A 22,049-nucleotide genomic window follows, 5' to 3' on the forward strand; every position below is an offset into this window, starting at 1 on the left:
AATCATCCAGCCACCCTGGCCTCATTTCTTGTATTGGACTCACAGGCTTTTTTTCCAGCAGCCTGCAGTAAACTCCCTGGCTTTAGTCGGGCATTCACTTCTCCTCCCACCAAAGACCCAGCGTCACCTGCGGCAAACTCCAAGCACACCTCAGTGCACACAAACCTCCCACCGCTCATTAAAAAACAATCAACTGTTCAGAGCGACTCAGAGCTCCCTAAGCAAGGCTGGGAAGACCATGCTTCCCCAGGTGGGAGTCTAAAGCAATCCATCAAAGTGGCCATAAGAGAAACTGTCCATGGCATATACCAACCTGACCCTGTTGGGTGAGCTCTGAGGCTATCATTCTCCGCCAACCTCCTCCCCGTAGCAAATCAGATGATGAGGAAATAAGAAATGGTTGATTTGCTTTTGCCACAGCTCCTTTTGAACCCATTGGGTTATTTGTTCTAGCCATTAAGCCTGCAAATGTAATGAGTATAAATTTCAGCTACTTCATTAGTTTGGCCATGTTCCATCCCCTGCTCTGTTCTTACCTTGCTTGTGGTTTCATTTCCCATCTTCCTTCCCTCCTTCCAGCTTCCTCCTACCACTACTACTAGCTCCTTGCTTAAGCAATGTTTTATTAACTAATTAGCACAATTACCAAAGGGTCACATATCCTGCTTGGGGTGAACCATAGTCTTTTAGGGGGAGATTCATTAAGCTGCTGTTATTCCACTCAGTACACACCCCTGGCCTTCAGTTCTAGCCACCCTCCCTCCCAACCCACTGGACATAACATGGATTGCAATGAAGGCTTCTCATGCCTGTGGGCAGTGTCTTGCAAGACTCAGGCTGCAGCCTGGAAGGAAAGCTGTGAATTCCCTATTACCCACTCTTTCCCCCTGACTGCCTCTAGGCCTTTGAGAGATTCAGAAGGGTAAAAATAAGAAGTCAGGAAGGGGACAGAAGTCCACAAGTCCTTCCACCAAACCAGCAACCATGCTGCCATCCAAGTATGTGGCAAAAAACGCGCAAGGAGAGGGAATTTCATGTGCACTTGCTCACTCGTCCCTCCAGAAGGGACCTGGCTCTTGTGGATCTCAGATGCTTGCCATGAGCTTGTCCAAGAGGGACTCTATTGTCCCTGGTTTAGGGTTAATCCTGCACCGTTACATTGAATCAATGAGAGTTTTGTCAGTGATTTCAATGGGAGAAAAGATTAGGCTGTCCAGGGCTACATGGCAATGACTGTGGCTGTTCCAAGGGATTACAACAGTTTACTACTACTGCCAATTTAAGGGCGTCTTCCCAGTTCAAGCTGGAGACGCTGTGTGCTTGGCCTTAACAGATTAGACCAAGGGTGGGTAAAAAATGTCCTGTGGGCTGGATCCAGCCCACCAAAGGATTTTATCTAGCCTGCGGCAGGTTCCTCTGCCCTGCCTGGCCCAGACACAGGGGACAGCCTGGATGTGCTGCGTGCACTCCTGCCATATCCGGGTCCACAGCAGGGTTGGGCGGTACAGCGCCTGGACTCCACTTCCCAGCAGCCCCAGTGACACCAGCAGCCAGGAGCTCCCCTTGGTGGCTGCTGCCAGTGTTACCGCTGCCACCAGACCCAGCCCTGTTGCCTGGGCACCCCAGCCCATCCACCCTGCACCCACTGCCAGGGGAACCAGAGGGTAGGCACAATGTCCATTGAGACTGGCCTGGGACCCCCATGGGCAAAGCACACTTCGCTGGGCAGATGGGATGGGGCTGCAGGCAGGTGGGGAGCAGCATCTGGGAGCGGGATGGGCAGGAGAGGCGAGGATCATGGGGAAGTGACAGCTCGGAGCCAGGGCCTGGGGCAGAGCTGGCTACAATCTGCTCCCGGTGCATCCCTTTATGCAGGGAGTGGATTGCACTGCAGCTTTACTCCAAGGTGTCACCACCTCACAATCTCAGCCCTGGCTCCACCTGCCCATCCTGCTCCCCTACAGTCATGGCATTATTTAGTTCTCTGATTTAATCTAGGCTCTCTGAGAGAAAAGGTGGCTGTGTAGTTAAGTCACTAGGCTGGGTCACAAGACATACGGAGCCTGTTCTGCACTCAGGCAATAGCTTCTTCTGTTCCCTTGGACAAATCTCCCAGTCTCCCTGTGCTTCTTTTCACCATTTCTAACAGAAGTGGCTTAATAATTCTCCTTTTTGTCTGTCCTGTCTCTAAGACATGGAGCCCAAAATGGTCCCCTACTAAGTGTCTGTACAGTACCCAGAGCAATAGTGCCCCAGTTTCAGCTGGCCCTCCTGTAACAAAGGCAAACAATATTGTGAAGAAGGCGGGGTGTTTCAAGACTCTGAAGGCTGAGTGTTTGAAAAGGTGAGTGCTAAAAAATCTTATCCTTTTTTAGAAACATCTCAAGTTTCCTGAATTTCAGCATCTCATGCATGCAGCACACACAGTAGCGGCAACATCTGCATGTCGACCACCACCAGCGTGGGCCATTCAGGCAAGCAGACAGAAGTCAGGGCTGAATCAGGACAGCTGTCAGGGATATTTGAACATGCACAAGAGTTCTTCTGAAGTCTTCACGACCACCCGTGGCCCCATCCCACCCACCCATCTGAGCATGTCCTGCCCACAGGGGTCCTGCTCGTTCCATCTGGTACCCCAAGACTGACCTAGTAATTTGCCACTTGGGGAGTTGTGGTGAGCTGCTGTGGGGCAGGGGAGGGGGGTGCTGACCCTGCCTGCAACAGCTCACCACAATTCCCAAAGTGGTCCTTCAGCCCAGATAATTTTCCACCCCTAAGTTATTAGTCTCAAAGGCTGGAGTCACATGATCAATTTAACAGTTAATCTTAGTCCACAAGAAGCCTATTAAACACAGATAAAACACAAGCAGATGCACATTCAAGCAGTTTAGCATGTGTTAAGTGCCCTCAGGCCATTGCAAAGTTGTTCTCTTTTAGGCCAGGGTTATCTCCTAACGCTACAAACTTTAATACTGAACTTTAATACCATAGGCCACTGCATTCCAATGATTTGCAACTGCTGCAAGTGAACGTGTGACAGGGCCCAGCGTGCAATCCTGCCGTATGTGACTTTCCCACTAACACAACCAACTAACTCTACACCAATGAGGATCCTGCTGGAACAAATTTCAATCACTAATGGAACTGTTCAGATGATGTTTTATTTCTCCCCTGAAAAAAAATGCTTCTTCAGACAGACCAATGCTTCTCTGTGTCAGGTTGAATTCTTCCAATTGTCCCCACTGGGGGAAAATAAATTAAAAGAATTTTTTTTTAAAAAGGCAAAGGTTCCAGGTTTTTTACTGCAAAACAGTGTTTCTCTTTGCAGTTTACTGCTATTTATTTAACACACAATATCCCAAAAAGAAACAAAGCTTTTAGTTCCATCTAAAATGACAAATTTCCCTCCTAGTGATCTGGGCTAGCTGGACAACTGAACAATTGGTTCTTCGCACTATGAGAGTCAAATATTTTTGTGTGTGATCTCTTTTATTGGACCAACTGGATGGTTGCAAGAGGCAAGCTTTTGAATGCCATGCATGGACCTGAAGAAGAATGCATAGTATCAGAAAACTTGTCTATCCCGATCATGCAGTTGTGCTAGTAAAAGAGATCACCCACAAAAATCCTTGCCTCTTGCATATTTCCTGGACCATCATGGCTACAGCATCACTTCTTCTTCACACTATTTTATTCTCAGCACAGGACAAAGTCTGGGAAAAGCCATTTTCCAAGAGTCCCAGAGCATTAATGCAGGTCATTTCTTTCATTGTAAGATCCTTGGTAAAGCAACCGTCCATCCTTCTGTGTCTTGTACAGCGCTGCACACATGGTTGGTGCTTAACAAAAATAATTAGTGGTAATTCTAATCTGTTTTCAGGGAGGTGGAGATAATCACTGAATTATCGGGTCCTATTATTAGCACCAAGTTCACACTGAGGTGCAAAGGAAGTGTTTCTGCTGTGTGTACATAAGCACACAGAGAAGCATTTGCAAAAACTCAACAAATTTGAATAAATGAATACAATTAAATCAAATGACTCCCTAATGAGCGTTTTTCCCTCTTGAAGGGAGTGAGGAGGAGCAGGTGAGGCCGTGAGGAGAGCACAGTGCTATGTTTTCTTTGTGGCTTCCCCAGAGATTGGGCCCAAAATAGATATGAGAGCAGCAGTGCAGGCTTTGCTGCTGTACCCATTGTCTAGGCTGCCCCTCCAGCCCTCTGCCCACAACCCACCTTTGTGCTCTCCTTTCTCTCTTTAGGGACTCCCTGCAACTCCCCCCATAGAGCCAGGGGCTTTATATACCTCCCTAACCTCTTCTTCTGCAGCCCAGCACATGCTTCCCTCCAGTACCAGGACTTGTGTGCCCTTCAGTCTTTCTTGCCCCTTATCCTCCTGCCAGTTTTTGTGCCCCTCCAATCCCTGCTCCCCATACCAGCTCTACAGTACTTTCCCATATACCAAAGGCTCTATGTGCTCCATTTATCCTCTCCTCCTCCTCCCCTTTCACCTCTCATGCCACTGCTGTGTATATGCCCCCGTGCTCCTTTTCTTCTTCCTTCATACCAAAGGCTGCGGGCTCTCATTCTGCCTCTTCCCTTCAGCCCATAACAGGAGTTCTGTGAACCATCTGCATCACCTCTCTTCTAACCTCACCCTCCTACCCCCAGCCATTTTTCTCTTTTTTATCTTGTAGAAAAGAGGACCAGCATGCTAGACTCTCAAGAGGAAAGGCAGACCTGAGATGGTATCCTTTAATGGCTTCCCAAAAATACCAATACCAACTGACTCTTTGAATACGCAGCTCTAGTATCAGGAGTCCTGCATGCCTTTCCCTCTTTTCTGCTTTCCTCTTGTCCTCAAATTCAAGGGGGTTTTGGCTCCCAGTACCTAGGACACTCCTTGACATTTTGGAATTCAATTGGATGCAGCATCCAAGAGTTAACATGTTCCAGCCAAATAGAAATGCCATCACGTTGCCTGGAGGTTAGCCAACAAATGCTCACAAATATTGTGAGGTGTTCATTGCATCTGATACAAGGGATACCGGAGTATAAAAAACACCTGGTATAACTTTGATTTGGCCGAAATATCTTACACTGGGATTTTCTAAGAAAACAAGGACATTAGGCAGAAAAATCATATGGTGTTTTCAGTTGGGATTAGGCACTTAAAAGTTATGGGTCCCTTTGTACAAGTTCCCCTCTGCCCTTAATCTTTCGATTTCTGCAGTAAAGTTGCAGAGCTAGAACTTTTGCTACGGGAATAGACAAAGAGAGCAATTATTCCCATTCAAATCAGACCTGGTAAAATACCTGAATTCTCCTCTACTGTCATGGAAGCCACCTCACCCATTCATTCCATAGAGAAACGTGTACTTACTAAGTGTTCAAATTTGTCAATGAATCTGTCCATTCTGCTGGCAATTTTCGGTAAATTAAAATAATTGCTAGTATTGTGAATACATTTATTTCTGAAATGATTAAATTACTAAGCAATTTAATTGCCTAAATTTTTTGAGGTAATTTAAAATAACTAGTCATGTGAGTAATTGGGTAATATGTTACTGAATTACTGGGTGATTTAGCATAGTCAAATTTATGAAGCAAACATTCTTTAAACCCATGAACTGATTTGCTAGTTAAGAGTGGAAGAATGAGCTTGATCATGGATAGTTTGTAAAATGGAGTGAATGGAACATTACATTTGTATACGTGTGCGTGTGCATTTGCATGTGAAAAATGCAGTGAAGCTAAGTCCTAGTACAGAGACTGATTTTAGCTAGTTTTAAACACAGCAGTGCAGAATAAAGTCCTGCCATGATTTCAAACTCCTTCTCTTTGGTTATGGTTAAAGAGTGTTTCTTGTCTGAAGGATGGCACTTAACATTTATTTCCCCTCTTGTCTAAACAGGATCCACAGTGTTTACATGAACACAGGAACAGGAAATTACTAGAGTTAAAGTAAAATTATTTCTGGTTTGTCCATCTAGCCCTATCACTATCACAGGCCAAAGACTTCAAAAGAACTTTTGTGTATGTTCAAATATCCCCGACAGCTGTCCTGATTCAGCCCTGACTTCTGTCTGCTTGCCTGAATGGCCCACGCTGGTGGTGGTCGACATGCAGAAGTTGCCGCTATTGTGTGTGCATGAGACGCTGAAATTCAGGAAACTTGAGATATTTCTGAAAAAGGATAAGAATTTTTAGCACTCACCTTTTCAAACACTCAGCCTTCAGAGTCTTGAAACACCCCGCCTTCTTCACAATATTGTTTGCCTTTGTTACAGGAGGGCCAGCTGAAACTGGGGCACTATTGCTCTGGGTACTGTACAGACACTTGGTAGGGGACCATTTTGGGCTCCATATCTTAGAGACAGGACAGACAAAAGGAGAATTATTAAGCTACTTCTGTTAGAAATGGTGAAAAGAAGCACAGGGAGACTGGGAGATTTGTCCAAGGGAACAGAAGAAGCTATTGCCTGAGTGCAGAACAGGCTCCGTATGTCTTGTGACCCAGCCTAGTGACTTAACTACACAGCCACCTTTTCTCTCAGAGAGCCTAGATTAAATCAGAGAACTAAATCAATGCCATGACTGTGCCCCAAGCAACCTCATTCTCAGTATTTTCTCTCCACCCTCCTAGCTCTTATCTCCCTCCTCCATTCTTTTGTCTGCACATTGCCCTTTTAGACCCCAAACAGCACTAGATCTTTACTTATTTCAATATTTGTCTGAAAAGTGCTCCTCATTTTGCATGCAGTATAGAAATCTCATCATGATCACAAATATGTTGTCTTCATTGCCACCATCATCAGAAACTGCATTTAAGACAGCCATAAGATTTAGCGAAAAAAAAAGAGGGCAGCTTCCTTCTGGCTAGGCTGAGATTTATCAAACTGACAGAGCCTAAAATCTTTAGTTAGAAAAAACTCACAGGCATCTCTCACCTGAACCAGAGGCAGTACCCTGTCTGTAAGGGTTGTACTAGTTTTATGCTCTTCTAACCACTAGATGGTCTCAGCCAGCAGGTTTGAGCTCATTCTGGAGAGGAAGTATTTGGTCTGAAACAAAAAAGAAATGCAAAACTCTAGACCTCTTGGTTCAGAGATGATACCTTTTATTAGACCAATTAAGAAATCACAAAAAAAATTATCTTTTTCTGCAAGCTTTCAGGCTCCCACACCCTTCATCAGGCTCAGGGTAAATTAAAGATGATAAAAAAATCCCCATAGGTAGGAAATAAACTTCATTTTGGCACAGAGGAAGCTGAAAATGGAAATCTGTCCTTCTGGATCCATGAGAGTGTCTTTGTGGAGGGGACAGTCTTCTATTTTATCCTATTCAGATTCTTACACATCACAGTAGCGTCCGAGCATCTTCCAGCTGGGCATTAGATGACATGAGCAACAGCTACCATGTGGTTTGGTCTTTCTCTTACATTCTTCCCAAAAGGAGAGCTGAGGATGCAGTGGAGTGGTTTGTTTTGCTGGGGTTTTATATACATAGTCACGGAGCGGGCCCTAGGAGCGGCCCTGATCTCTCTAGTGCCCACTACCGTGCCAAGTTAACTGTTTAGCACCCTCAGTCTCCCCCGCCACGTCTTGGTGTTATATATCTTTTAAGGGAGGCTGCCTTACTGTTCCCTATGACACAGTGCTCTGTTTGTCCTGGCTCCTATCCTATGAGGGGTGACCCGGTGCGCCCCAGCCTTACGGGCTACGCGTTACTCCAACCTCCCCTTTACCACACGCCAAGCCTCGCAGATGTACCGGACGTTGACTGGTCAGTTTACTCTCTGCACCCCGACTGGCGCTCTCGGGCTTGCCACGCAACTGGCGCCCCCCGCAGGCGCTCTGGCCTTGTCACTCAACCGGCGTCCGGGCTAATGCCCCTGGGCTTGTCACGCAACCAGCGCCCTTACTGGCGCTCCTGAGCTTGTCACGCAACTCGCGCCCTTTTACCGGTTCCCCTGTATTTGCTAGCCCACTCAGGCCGGCTCACTATGCTTGCTCCTTTAAGTTTCCTCGTTAAGCTCGCCCTTCTGGGCTTGTCTATACACTCGCCCTGCTGGGCTTCTCAATAAGTCTGCCCCTGCTGGGGCTTCTCCCAGATAGGCAGTTCCCCACTAGGGTCTGTCTAACCACGGTCACCGCGGGTTCCCCCCCGTAGGGTTTGTCTCCGCGCTCCCCACGTTTTCGCCCTGACTGGGCTTCTCCACAGTCACCGCGCGCTTCCCCACGGGGTACTACCCAGCTGGGGTTTCGTCACCCGCCTCCCGCAGTAAGTTCCCCTCATTGGGCTCTCTCGCCCACACTGGGGCCTCGTAAAATACCGCCCCGCAGGGCTGGGATTGCCAGGAAGCCCCATACTATTGGGTAGCTCCCCTGAAATTATCCCGATAGCCACCCCCACACGCAGCGCTCTCTACCGCGCTAATTATCCCAATAGCCACCACTGGGGTTGGGGTCGGGACACCCCAAAACACAGCACTCTCTACCATGCTGGGAGCACCCCCACCTTAATGCAGAGCTCCTAATGCGGCCTCCTCCTTCCCCTACAGCCTCGCCCGGTCCTCCAGTGTAATGATAACAAACTAGCAACATAAAGCCTTGAACCAAGCGGCTACAACCCAGAAGAAGCCGCCCGGCTATAACCTAAACTGTGCGCCACCTAGGCGCTCCCTCACCTCTCTGCCAGGGTTCTCTTCACGCCCTCCCATCATTGTACGATGGAGGGCTCTGGCTGCTCTGCTTAACTCTGGTCCGCTCGGCTCTGCAGCAGCAGACCTCCCGCTCCTTGGGCTGCCAGAGGGGAACTAAGTCTGGTCTTGGCCTGTCTGGTTATAAAGGCCAAGCCCTGCCCCCCAATCCGTCAGCTGACCCAATCCGTCACCCTGGCAACCGCCAGCTATGCTGCCTTGTTGACAGACAGCTAAGCCCCTATTACTGGCGCTAGTAGCAGGCCCCCTCGTGCTCTGCTACACACCTCCCCCCTCAAATTTAGCACCCTCACCAGGAGCGGGGTGCATAAGTGCCCTGCAACATATATATATAAAAAAATTTGCAGGTTTGCATTTATGGGTGGAGGAGCACAGCCTGTGTGTGCAGCAGAAGGTTATGAAGTTGGAGGTAGTCCATACCTTGGCTGCGGGTCATGGAGCACATTCACGATAAGGGCTGGGACCATGAGCACGACCCGACACGCTCCAAGGAACCAGAAGGGAAAGGAGATGTGAGGAAGTCACAGGAGCTTGTGTTAATAGTGAGTCACCACATTTGTCTGCTTCCAACTTAGTTCTGTCCATCAAAAGCCAACAAGTGAATCCCTGAAGAGACTGATTAGAGATGTGTTTGAGTGTCGCTTTGATCTGGCAGTTGTGGGAGCACTCCTTTCTGTAGGCCAGGGTGAGTCTTGTTCAGGAAACGAGGAAGGGGCAAGGAAGGTTTCCCTGTTACTTCCATGAGCCATGTTTCTCCTGTTGGAACAAGCAGACAGTCAGACTATGAATCTGAGTTTAAAATTAAAAACACTTTTCAAGGATAAGAAAAAATAAATTTAGAAAGAAGCACCCCTATGCAATATGGGTTAAACACACCTGTTTACAGACCTAAGCACCACATCAGTCCCATCTCAAACTATATTCTAGTGATTCTTAAGTTCACTCTTAGAAAGTTATTTTACAGGATCCTCAAGTATTTTTAACAAATTAAGCTTCAACCAATGGAGAATCAGAACACACAACAGCGCAATGACTGTCCCAAGGTCACATAGCAAGTCAGTGGCAGACACAGCATAGGCACTCAGGAGTCCTGACTCCCAGAGGCTTACATGCTAGCTACAATAACTCTAAGGATATATTTCATATAATCTCGAGTATTCTGTAGTAGTGTATCTGACCTGGAGCCAGGAGCAAAACAGCTTGTGTTAGAAACACATCCACACTGCATAATCACAGGACAGGGATCATGATTGCATCAAATGTATTCATTATGCTAAATTACTGGCTGAATAATTTCTGCAAATAATCCTTGGGCTGTGGATTGTGGCTATTTGTTATGCAAAGGTTGAGCTGCCTTGGTTAGTTTTGATTGGATGCATATGTCCCTGAGACCTGAGCACATCACATCATGGAGAACTCAGTGTATTGACCTTGGAAGGATGAAGGGCTACACTAATGCTGTATGGATGGAAGATGGTGCTGATAGCTTCCTACCTCCATGTTAGACCATTAAGGCTCATTCAGCTTGCACCTTTCCTGTTAATTGTCTGCAGGCCTTTACTGTAGAGCACTGGTTCCCAACCTGTGGCATGTGCATTGGAGACATGTAGGGGGTGCACGCAGGTGCACGTGCACGCCCTGAGATTGGCCGTGCACCACCTGGAAGCGCCAGCCACAAAACTGGAAGTGCTGGCAGAAGTGCACTTCCAGTTTCACCGCTGGCTTGGCGATCAGTCACTGGGGGACCCCGCCTCCCCCCCATTGGCGATCTGGTGCCCCCCTCCAGACGCAGGAGGCACCAGTCACCCATGGGTACATATACCACCCATGGACGTCTTCCTTGTGGCACACCTTGACAATAAGGAATGATAGTTCTCCCCATTCTACAGATGTGGAAGCTGAGGCACAGAGTGATGTGGTCATTTGCCTAACATCACACAGGGAACCTGTGATACAACTGAGCCATCACTCCAGTCCTCTGGAGCCCAAAACCTTGGCTACAAGACTTTTTCTTCTAGTTATGGCTTGTCTCAGAGTACCACATGGCAACCACAATGCTTTGGTTCAAGAACAATACCCAGCTCCAATCATCAACTAGTCTCAAAGCAGTTTATAGACAAGGAAGTAACTTGCTCCAGTCCCTCAGAAGGTAAAGCTGGGACTAGACCCCTGTGACCCAAGTCTCAGTGTGCTACTCTGCCTCTCTCACTGTCCCTCCATGACCAGCTTGGCCTGTTGTTTCTACAGGGCAGACATGACCAGCAGCTGCACCTGTCCCATTGATTCATGTTACCCATGCTCCTAGCTTTATTTGCAGAAATGAATCCCAGGATACAATGCCTCTTCATGGGTGACTTCCAAAGGTCCTGTTTTCTGCGGGAGCATTTTAGGAAAAACTATCACGTCGTGATGCAGACCTCACTGGCCAGCAGCAGCTGTACCATCTTGACACATGACCACACTGTGAAAAATGCTCCTGTGTGGACATAACATAACCAAGTTTGCTGAACCCAGGGCTAAAGAGGGCATCTCAAGCTGGTTACACAACTCTCTTTGTACCTATAGTGTAGCTGAAGCCTTAATCAGGCCCTCTACATTTCTGTATCAGTAGGGCACATGTCAGCTGAGAAGCTCTCACACACTTGCTGTAATCAAGACTTCACCACTGTTACGTGGCCATATAGCAGGGATGATATGGCTGGCTGGGTTAACATGCATCCCCTTCAACTGAACTTTGTGGCCCTGGCACTGGAAGTCTAGATTCAGTTCCCTGCTCTGCTGCAAGCTCTTTGTCTAACCTCAAGGAAGTCATTTAAAGCACCTTGTGCTTTGGTTTCACATCTGTGCAATGGGCCTACATTCGCTTACACAGGAGCAATGGGAAGTTTAATACGGTAACGTTCCTTAGATGCTGTAGTGGTATTAGTATCAAGACTAACTGAAGTCAGTGGGCATATTCAAATGTTTGTGTGCCCTGCTAAATTGATATGATGGAATAATGAAACTATTTAGGATGGCAGGGCCTTGTAAACAGGTGTACCTCCAAGATACCCTATCTGTTGTATATACAACATGACCTGGAATAAGATAGGGATGTTGTATTAGAAAGACAGAGTAAAGGGGGAAAAAAAAACAACTTTCCTTGAACACACTAGTAAGCAGCAGTAAATGAGTAGCAGCAGCTAGGGAGTCCACACTTGCTCATTTTACAGCTCCTTTTGGAGTTGTGCAGACTTATTTTCACTTTTCCCTGGCAAAGGCTGAAATGGCTATTACCATATTTCTTCACTTTAATACTCCTCCCCTCCCCCCAATTTCCAGCAGCTGTCTTCTGGGAAAAGGTTCATGTTGTATGCAAGGAAACATGGCATCTTATTTAACCACTCCCATGGCTTTTCACAGTGTACCATGAACCACGGTTCAGTGCCTCCCTTGCCAGACTCCCGGGTCCCCCTTCCCACCCCTCCCTTTACTTTGCTTTTCCCAAACCCTTGTTCCATGCAGCAGTAGTGCCTGGGGCTATCCTGTGCCAGCTGCTTCCTTCTGTTTTTCACTGACTTGTCCACAGCCAGCTGCCTTGTGCTTCCCCGAGGGGCAGTGGTGAGAGGCTTATGAGATGCCAGCAAGCCATTCGTGTGTGCTCATCCTCCCCTGTCCCTCCTTCCCTGGCAAATCCAGGCAAGCCAGCTCATTAAATGTCATCCTTGTTAACTGTATTGCAGACCAAATGCAATAGCTATTAGATAGTGGCATTTTGCCCACCCTAGCCTAGCTTTCATCCCTCCTCTGTTGGAGACCGGTCCTTCCCTGCTGCTTCAGCAGCTCCTTATAGAAAAAAAATCCTGTTGCTTTCAATAGGGTAGATCTAGCAGGGCTCTCAAGAAAAGCAGTGAGATTCTTTAGAGACAGCTGAAAGGACCCACAGGCTATAAAACTTTTTCACAGGTGTGCTGGAAATCATCTTAGAGGAGAGCTATTCAGTTCTCTGGTCTGAGCCAAAAGGATGACAGACCTGTGCTTGTTTCCGATGAAGTGTGCTAGGTGTCATCCCTTGAACAGTCCCTCCATTTCGGTCATAACCTGGCCCCATTTCCCAGTGTTCACCAATTTTAGCTGTTCATACTATCATTATAACTAAGGAATCTATTAACATAATGGCCATGCTGAGGACCTTCTCAGTTTGGCCCTTATCTCTTTCAGCCAAGAATCTCAAATTTTATTTTATTTTTTAAAATTTTTCATGTTCCAACCCAAATCAATTCCAAATCTGTGAGTCAGTCAAGAACCATCAGTGGCCCTACTACTGGCAAACATCCTCCACCCCACCTGGGGCTACATATGTTTCCAAATCCTTTGAAAGGCATCCTACGTGCAGGCACAAGCCTGGAGGCTTGGGGGTCAGATGCCCCCGAATTTTGGGGGCCCTCAGCTGTACGGCCTCAGGAGCAAGCTAGGGAGGAGTCTCAGCCTCATTATCCTTCTGGCAGGCACAGAGGAACTGTTACCCCCCTTTAACATGGAAGACAGAGTATTGGGAGGTGAAAAGATTTAGCTAAAGCTTCACAGAGGCAGAAAGAGAAATCAAATCTCACAAAACCCAATCCTATACCCGCTGGTATCAGTCCTTCAGACTGCCAACTGAGAAAAGGGGCAGGCCATTTGGTTTAGCAGGGATAAAGAGAAGGTGATGAATAGGGTTCTTATAGCACACCTAAGATACCGTAATTTCTCCATATATCTGTGGAAAAAACTTGAAGTAGACTCCTGAGTCCACCTGGCATAGACTCTGGAAACAGCCTGGTGGTGGGAAGGAACCGGGACTGAATTTTTAAACCCTCCTGAAATGGATTTTGAGCCCCACAAGGGAAGAGATACCTGCCATAGATTGTATTTTACCCCGAGAAATTGTTCTCGGTAGACCCTGTTCCTAACCTGTTCACTTTGTTGCTATGATTCCTGCTTCCTCAGCAAAGAAGTGACCTCTTTTCTCACTGATCAAAAAAAGCTGCTCATTCCCTAGACAAAAAGGGGGGAAAAAAAGAAAGAAAAATCAAGATTAAAAGAAAATAATCAAAATGAATTTTCTCCACTTCCTTCTGATCCATTTAATTCTCAAGATATGCTCCTGTTGAACAATTTCATGGAGCATTACTCAGGGAAAGAATAGCTTTATTTTCAGTGTCAGCAGTTCTGTTATTATGCTCTCCTCCCACCCCACTGTAATAATGTATTTGTGTTTCCCTTTGAAGTCCCACATAAACAGGCCGAAAACAAAAGGCAGGTCCTGAAGCGATGAATGGACTGCCAGCACTCTCAAACATTGCCTCTGTTCCCATGGGGATATGAAAGGCATCTCTGAGACATGAAACCCTTGGTTATATGGGGCTGAGGTATGCTATGTGGAAGGCCTTGGACTAGGTCACAGGTACAGTGAGTCTGGTGGGTCTCTCTAATACAGCCTTAGTGAAAAAAAGAAAAAACAAAGTCAAAAACAAAAACACAGAGCCAAGTTCCAACTCTAAACTAATGAGAGTTTTTGCCATCAACTTTAAATGAGCCACAATTTCACACCTGTAGTACAGTAAAAACTATTTGTGTGACATTTCTACAGTCCCCATTTCTGTAGTGCTGTACCTAAACAGCTCACACTGGTTTTATCCTTTCATCACCCCTTTAGGTAGGGCAGGGCTATTATTCCCATTGCACAGGTAGGGAAGCTGAGTCAGAGAGAGGTTAAATTCTCTGTTCAGGGTCACAGAGAGAGTCCACAGCAAATCAGGGAATTGAATGAAGGCTTCCCAAGTCCCAGGCTGGCACCTTGATCAAGGGGGCACTTTCTTAAATGCCAGGACCACTCAGGCAGAGGTCTGAGCCTCTTGCTGTTCTTGAAGCCAATAGAGCCCACACCAAGCGTTTATCATCACACTGGCGTTTCTTCCTCTCTCACATACATCCCCCGTGAAAGCCCAACAGCCTGTTTGTCTGCCAGCATGTGTACTGCACCCATTCCCAAAGCAGCAAGGGGTTAAAAATATGTGATGCTTTTATACGTCTCGACCCCACAGTGATGATCTCTTTGGCCATTTCTGCTGCAGCCACTCCTGGCATCTGAAGTCCCATTAGCCATTTCAATTCGAAAGCAGCCGTGGCAGTTAGAGTCCTCACTTAGGAAATCATTATTGCAAGGAGCAGACTCCATATAACTCATTCGTACTCTTCAGTCGTAGCTGGTAAGTGCTTTCAGCAGGGTAATGCATTTTAAACTTCATTTGTACGCTAGCCTAAATGGAAGATACTTTATTACTTTTATCTCTGCATCTCAATTGAAATACTTGCCATCTGGGCATAAACAAGACCTTAACCTCTTCTGTGCCATATTCTTCAGCCATTCTCCCTGATTTATTTCTCAGAGATTCCTGCTCTAAACAAGCTGTTCCTTGCTTTTAAGCGTTTTGTTGTTTTCGAGCCGGGAGAAGTTATTGTGTTCCTCCTCCGAGCCAATCTCCTACAAAACACATTGCTCTGGTGTTTGAACAATCACTTGCTTAACCTAGTAATGAACCAGGCTGTTCTTCTGAGCATGGCTGCCCCTGATGGGACAAACTGGAACTATTTAACGATACGTCTGTCTGCTGACACTTGTGAGGGGGATCTCCCTAGCTCAAAACCCAAACAGCACTGACTTATCAGGAGGCAGAGGCTCCGAGTTCGGTCTTTGCAGTAGTTATGAAGTTTCAAAAATAGCAGTCACAACACAACAATGCTTTGTGCAATCCTATAGCCCAGGATGTGTTCTTGATATTTGGGATTGAACCTTGGCTCATGGTGTCTAAAAAACTATGACCTTACTGCCCAGGACAGAAGACCATGCTCTATTTCCCAAGACTCGCTCTCATTCCATGCCCCAGTCATGTGAATACAGCCCCAAGTGGGTTAGGTATGAAGTTCAAGTAGAGCCACAGATTGTGGCAGGCCACTGCTATTTACTTCCCTAGCAGCTCTGAGATGTGGCTGGGATTGCCATGTTCTCCTCAGGGTAAGTCATCTCCAAAAACATTTGAGCTACCTTCCTAAGGCGGCAGAGACCACTGAAGTGATGGAGATGAGAGATGGGTCAAATGGCTCAACTGGCTCAACTCTAGCTTGACTCATTCATGCTGGAGTTCCTTAAGCATAGCTTCTTGGTAAGTCACAACCTCACCCCTTTGACAAGCAGAGCTGTGATCTCCAAGGAGCTCAACCGTCTGATTTCCATGGTATCTGGGCGCTTAACTCCCTTAGGTTCCTGGGAAGTGACAGCCTCCTTGCTGAATTCCTTTCTCCCCAAGTGAAGATAATCTACTGCTTTGGACAAGCTATGGAGAGGGCTTTGTGGGTGTTGGCTCATTCATGCCCATCTGCCATGGGGAACTGAAAACATCTAGATTCTTCTCTTCCATCACCTCTGTCCTTTCAGCTATTTGACGATGGCTTTGCAATTGAACAGATATAATTATGGTAGCTGGAAATAATCCTTGTTCCCAAATTCAAGACAATCAAGATGATGGTGGCACCCAGGTACTCTAAAATTGTCTTCAGATCTTTTCTGGGCAAGACCTATCTATCAGTTCTCGTTTTCGGTTTGAAGTCACTGTCACAGTAGCTACAGAAAGGGCAAAATTGAAGGGCCCGAGACTTTGGAAGCAGTCATTTCAAGTTCAAAGCCTGAAACTGGGTCTGCCGGCTCATTTTCACCACTCAGTCTCAGTGTCCAAATCGGTACAATGAGAGAATGACAGTAGATCTCCTCTATGAGGACTGACTGATGAAAAGTGGTGAAAAGCAGAGTTAGGTACTTTTATACACATGGTTATAGCTATCTCTTTATGAAAGACTTTTCATGCAGAGTTACCAATCTGAATTCTCCACAGTATCCAGGTCTGGCTGTGGCTGATACACCCATTCTCTAAAGGTTTTCCCTGCTCTGCTTCCTCCAACATGGAGGCAAACAACCTTGGTATCATACACTGAATGCAAACAAACTCAAGTTCTACCAAATCTTTCTGGGAAGAGAAAATCCAGGTCAGTGTCCATTTGCTGAGCCATACCCTGTGGCTAGGCTCCTTGGCATTTACAGTTCAGGGTCTTGAGTGACTTCTGCAGTTGCTTTTGAACAGGAAAAGCAAGGTCCTTCCTCAGTCCTGAGCCAGGAGAGCTTTGTAAGTGAAACCCCACAGCAAGGACAGAAAATGCTAATAAGCTAGAAACCACTAGAGTTGAGCAGCTGCATTCCCCTCTGGCTGTTGTCCCTCAGCAGTGTCTTGATGAACCCCCATTACAATGCATGGAAAAAACCATGGGCAGGAAGCTGTGTGAAAGGAATATTCTCCTCTGTCCTATCGCCCAGATGTTCTCCTGCAGAAAGCCAAGACAAAACCATCTGATGAAGGATCTCTCTCTCCTTTTAACAGCCCTCCAAGCTATTGTCATGTCCCCAAAGAAAGCCAACCAAGCTGTCATTTCCCTTCAAAGAAAAAGGCATCTACCTGGCTAGCTGCCTGGCTGAATCAAAATGATCCCTACCCCTGGCACAAGCTGTAGCTATTTCATAAGCATTTTGGCAGGCCCCACAGAAAGGACAGGGCCTCAAGAGGCTACTGAATTACAATTTTTTTTTCCTCTGGAGCCAGGTGTTTATAAGGTTCCTCCCTTGTGTACCATTGATGTTTCAGAAACAGTGATGTTCTCTGCAGTCTCATGGGTCTGAATCCCCAGGGATTCAATTTCCCAAGCATCAGGCTGACTGGAAATATTAATGGGGGAAAAGATATAAGAAGCTACTCTGATGAGCTTAAAAGCAGAATCACCATTTAAAGTAAGATCATCTTGCTTTATTTCCATGTAGAGAAGAAACCAAACACTCTTATCTCCTACACAGCTCTTTGCCTACTGGTAGCTTGCTTGGTAGAACAGCCACAGAAGCCAACTCATACAGAAAAATCTCAGAATAGTTTCTACTCAATGGATACATCTACATGAGCAATTCATGAGAAGCAATATATACTCCAAATCAGTTTGAGCTACAGTAAACTACTCCCAGGTGCACTGTTTACACGTGCAAACAGGACAGGGCAATTTGAGCTGGGGTGAAGCAATTTACACCAGGAACATTCAGGGTGCTGAAAGTATGGAGATGTGTAGCTAAGCAGCAGGCAGAAGACTGGTCCCCAGCTGGCTGAGCTGAGCTGACCAGGTGCAATATATCCCCATGATCAGCATCTACACATGTTTAATCACAGTAAATTACTTCATTGTAAGATAACGTTGTCCCGGCAGCACTATCTTACTGCAGCATTAATTAAGTTACTGCAGCTTAATAGTGTCACACATGTAAACACTGACGTTGTACTCTGCAGCAAATTAGTATACTCCACACTAAAGCACATGTGTAGATGCAGGCAACATGTATGTGACCAGCACCTCATGTACTGGGACCCTGATCATGGTTATAGTCTCTATACATGACGTACCAAATATACAGACACTACACACACATATCTGCATACATACATATATAGGTGTATATGGTGTAGAGGGGTATATGTATGTATGTGGTATATAGCCTCCATATGCCATAATTCAAATAATAAATACATAATATTGGGAAAAATGTAGTGTGGCTATTGCATAAAAATACATTTTTACAATCCAAGAGAATTTAAAGAACAGAAAACCCTAAGAACTAAGCATCGCTTTTGCTGGTTAGGATTTTTGCAGCAAAAAGATACGCCAGGTCATCAAAATGGAACCTGATCAAAAGAAAGGATTGGTTATGACAATTTCTTTCAACTTGAAACACATTTAAAATGTTTCAAAATGGATGAACGGTACCTCTTACTTCTGAAACAAACTAAGTCAGCTTTCTACTTTGACATAGCTCTTTGTTTTGCAATTTAAGCTAATTATATAACAACTAAAATAAATGGTTGCAATCTAAAAGAAACACTTCAAAATGATCGACATGAATGGATTCCACCCTCTTGCCTTTTTTTGCGGGGGGGTGGAGGGGTCAGATGTTTGGTTCATGAAAAGTACTTTAAGATTTGGTCTTTTTGTCCTGAGTTGGAACAGGAAACATTTTCAAAATCTCGTAAATGTTTATGGGATGAAAAAGCCATTTCTATTTAACTCTAATAATCAACAATAAAAAGCATCCAACCAACATGCCTTAATTCACTTCCCTGGGTCTGGCTCCCCCCTGTTCAATCACTGGTGTATGCAAATCCTTGGGTTTTAAAAGAAACACCTTATTATTAAGCCACAAAAGAAGCTTCAAGAACAACTAATTTTCCATTAGCTTCCAATTGATGCGCTCACTAGGACAGTATATTTCAGTTTAATGTTTGCTATTAGCACTCCAGTTATTCAATATTCACTTTGCTTAATATTTCAGTATTGAGTTTCAATAAACCCTGAGCCCAATTCTCTGGTGATTTCAAGTGGGCGCAGGGCCAGGACATCTATGCCAATTTATACCCACTGAGGATCTGACTCTTGGCTATTTACCCTGGAAGAACATTTTCAAGGGCAGATGATAAAAGAGGCAAAAGCTCTGATGGGTTTTTGCCTGTGAAATGAGCAGGCCCTTGGACAGAAGCACATCTATCTGTACAGTACATGAGCTAAAGGCCACTGAAATCAATGAAAAGCATCCTGCTGATTTCAGTGGGGTTTAGTTCAGCACACTGACCAACAAAGGAAATTGCCTAGAGCTAGATCATGCCTTCTGGCATAGCTTGGGGCCCTGCACAAAATGCAGATCCCAGGAGCATCCCAGTGTCTCACAGACAACCCTGATAAGTTCTGATGCTCTGCTGGGTCACAGATGTACGTATCACTGGAATAATATGGGTTACTGCAGGTCAGGGCTGAGATGCACTGATGGAGATGTTAGTGATGACCAATGACTGAAACAGCAAGTAGTGCCTGCAGATAATGAATCATGGCTGATCTTTAGCAGATAAGGGGATGGAACTCAAGGCTGGTAGAGCAGGAGATACTGAACATCAAGAGTGAGCTGTATCGGCAGAGGGGCATGGAAGGGCGGTATCTACTTAGCAGGGGAGTCTGCAAATCAGGATGGAGAGGTGCTGGAAGAGTGTGAGAGTCTGAGGATGGAATAGGAAGAGCTTCCTTAGGGCAGGACCAATGTGCATTGGCACAGGTGAACAGTGTGAAGCCCAGGGTAAGAACAGCAAGACAAAGGCAGGGCTGAGGTGAAATGTCAGTAGTGACGGACCTGAGGGTTGGCAATATTTGGAAGAACAGTGTGTGGGGGGGTGAAGTTATATCCCATTGCTATCAGTTTCTCACTTCTATAAGCACTTCAAAACTCATCCAAAAGCATTTTCTTCATTAACTGAGATTCTCCCACGCTTCAACATCAGCTGGATTTTTGCCACGCTCTGTGGGCGGGAATAAGATTCCATCCTACTTGTACCTTGATTTACGTCCTTTCAGACCCCGATACAAACAACCCCATATCACTAGGGCATCAGCTCCCTCTCAGATCTTTCCTGTGGGCTTTTAAATCTTTCTACTTCTTCAGCAATTTACAAGTCTACCCACCTACTTACCAAGGACTACTACACATTGTGGCCCTGTGAATCAGCTTCCAATTACTGGAGAACTGAATGATGTAGAATCTAAGTATAGATTCTAAGTATATTCATAGTGTTACTGGTTTCAAATGCCCAGGTACAGTAGACCCAGTTACAAACAGCCTTCGGGTGAACACCTTTTCTACAGATTCCAAAAATCTTACCTATCAATGTCCAACTCCCAGGAAGCAAGTCTACCTTAACTGCTAACTCTAGTTAGAGAGACAAAGGCAGACAGCAAACTCTCTTGTTGCTTCCCACAGCTCTGTCAAAAAATGACATCAGAAAACATGCAGCTAAACACCATTTCTTCCTAAACTAAAACTGTGCTCTCATGCTAAGAAGGAGAACTGGTAGGATAACTACTTTTAACAGTGTCTTCTGGTGACCCCTGCTATTATCTACCCACCTACAGCCCCACCTACAGCATACTCCATTTGAGTGCACAGCTCTTGGACTGAAAAGAGGACAATGAACAAAGGATTGTAGGACAGTAGAACGCAAGGGATGTCATGGGTCATCTGGTCCATCCTCCTGCTCAAAGCAGGATTATCCTTGACTAAACCATCCTATCTAATTTACCCAAGATGGATGTAAATGAGGATAATTAGCTACTGGAATAGCTTTCCTTAAAGCTTGTTGTACCTCATTAAGGTTGGTTACCTTGTTTTTCAAACCTCCTCCTACCTTTAATAGAAACCTTGAAATTCCAGGACCTAGTCAGTTTCAGGCTGTTAGAAGCCTTGAAATTGACAGCTGCTAATCAGTGTCACCAGCAATGCAATTAAAGGAAGCACAATTACCTTACAAAGGTGACTGGGGCCAAAGTGTTCCTATGCACTTGGGATTTATACAGAGTGACCCAGAATGTGTCACAATATAAATGATAGGCCAAAACACTTGGACTTTTAATAGGAGTCTTCAACTACCTGAAGGGGAGGTTCGAAAGAGGATGGAGCTGGTGGCAGATGACAGAACAAGGAGCAACGATCTCAAGTCGCAGCAAGGGAAGTTTAGGTTAGAGATTAGGAAGAATTTCCTCCCTAGGAGGGTAGTAAAACACTGGAGCAAGCTACCCAGAGAGGTGGTCGAAGCTCCATCCTTGGAGGTTTTCAAAACCCCGCTGGACAGAGCCCTGGCTGGGATGATCTAGTTGGGGCTGGTCCTGCTTTGAGCAGGGGGTTGGACTAGATGTGACCTCCTGAGCCCTAATTGTCTTTGTTTCTATGACTCAGCAGTGAGTTATGCAGTTAAGTGAATTATGCATGTATCTGAAAGGCATATAAGTGGAATACATGGTATCTATCTAATAGCATTTACAAAGAAAGCCATCACATAACATAATCTCCAGCAGTTTCTATACTCACATCCATGCCCTGCATGCACATGTCCACAGGCATACTCCAAGCCTGGAAATACACCAACGAGGCCACTCCAGACTTGTTCCTGTCTCAGTCTCAAGCCCTTGGATTCTGGAGAGTCCCCACTGGGGTGAACACTGGAGCAACTTCATCTGTCAGCGTCTAGGTTTGGAGTGTGTCAGCGGATGAGGACGGTGTGAGGCACCAAGGGCCTCAATGTTGGGACTTGTCCCTACTAGGATGTGGGCAGGCCCTAAATAGGATTGCACTCCCCTCCTCCCCCCAACTTGGTTGATAACCTTCTTGTCTGTTTGGGTAATGCTGGAGAA

General features: G+C 45.9%; 1 protein-coding gene across 1 annotated transcript in view; it reads right to left on the minus strand.

The window, feature by feature from the left end:
• Nucleotides 1–22,049, minus strand: part of LOC149852480 (uncharacterized) — a 101,974-nt gene that overhangs the window by 8,897 nt on the left and 71,028 nt on the right. Inside the window, exon 2 of the mRNA XM_090028722.1 lies at nucleotides 9,141–9,476. The gene's annotated coding sequence lies outside the window, so the exon portion shown is untranslated. The remainder of the gene's footprint in view (nucleotides 1–9,140; nucleotides 9,477–22,049) is intronic.

Source organism: Crocodylus siamensis, chromosome 15, assembly GCF_052110815.1.
Source record: "Crocodylus siamensis isolate JL-2025a chromosome 15, ASM5211081v1, whole genome shotgun sequence".
In the NCBI taxonomy this organism is placed as follows: domain Eukaryota; kingdom Metazoa; phylum Chordata; order Crocodylia; family Crocodylidae; genus Crocodylus; species Crocodylus siamensis.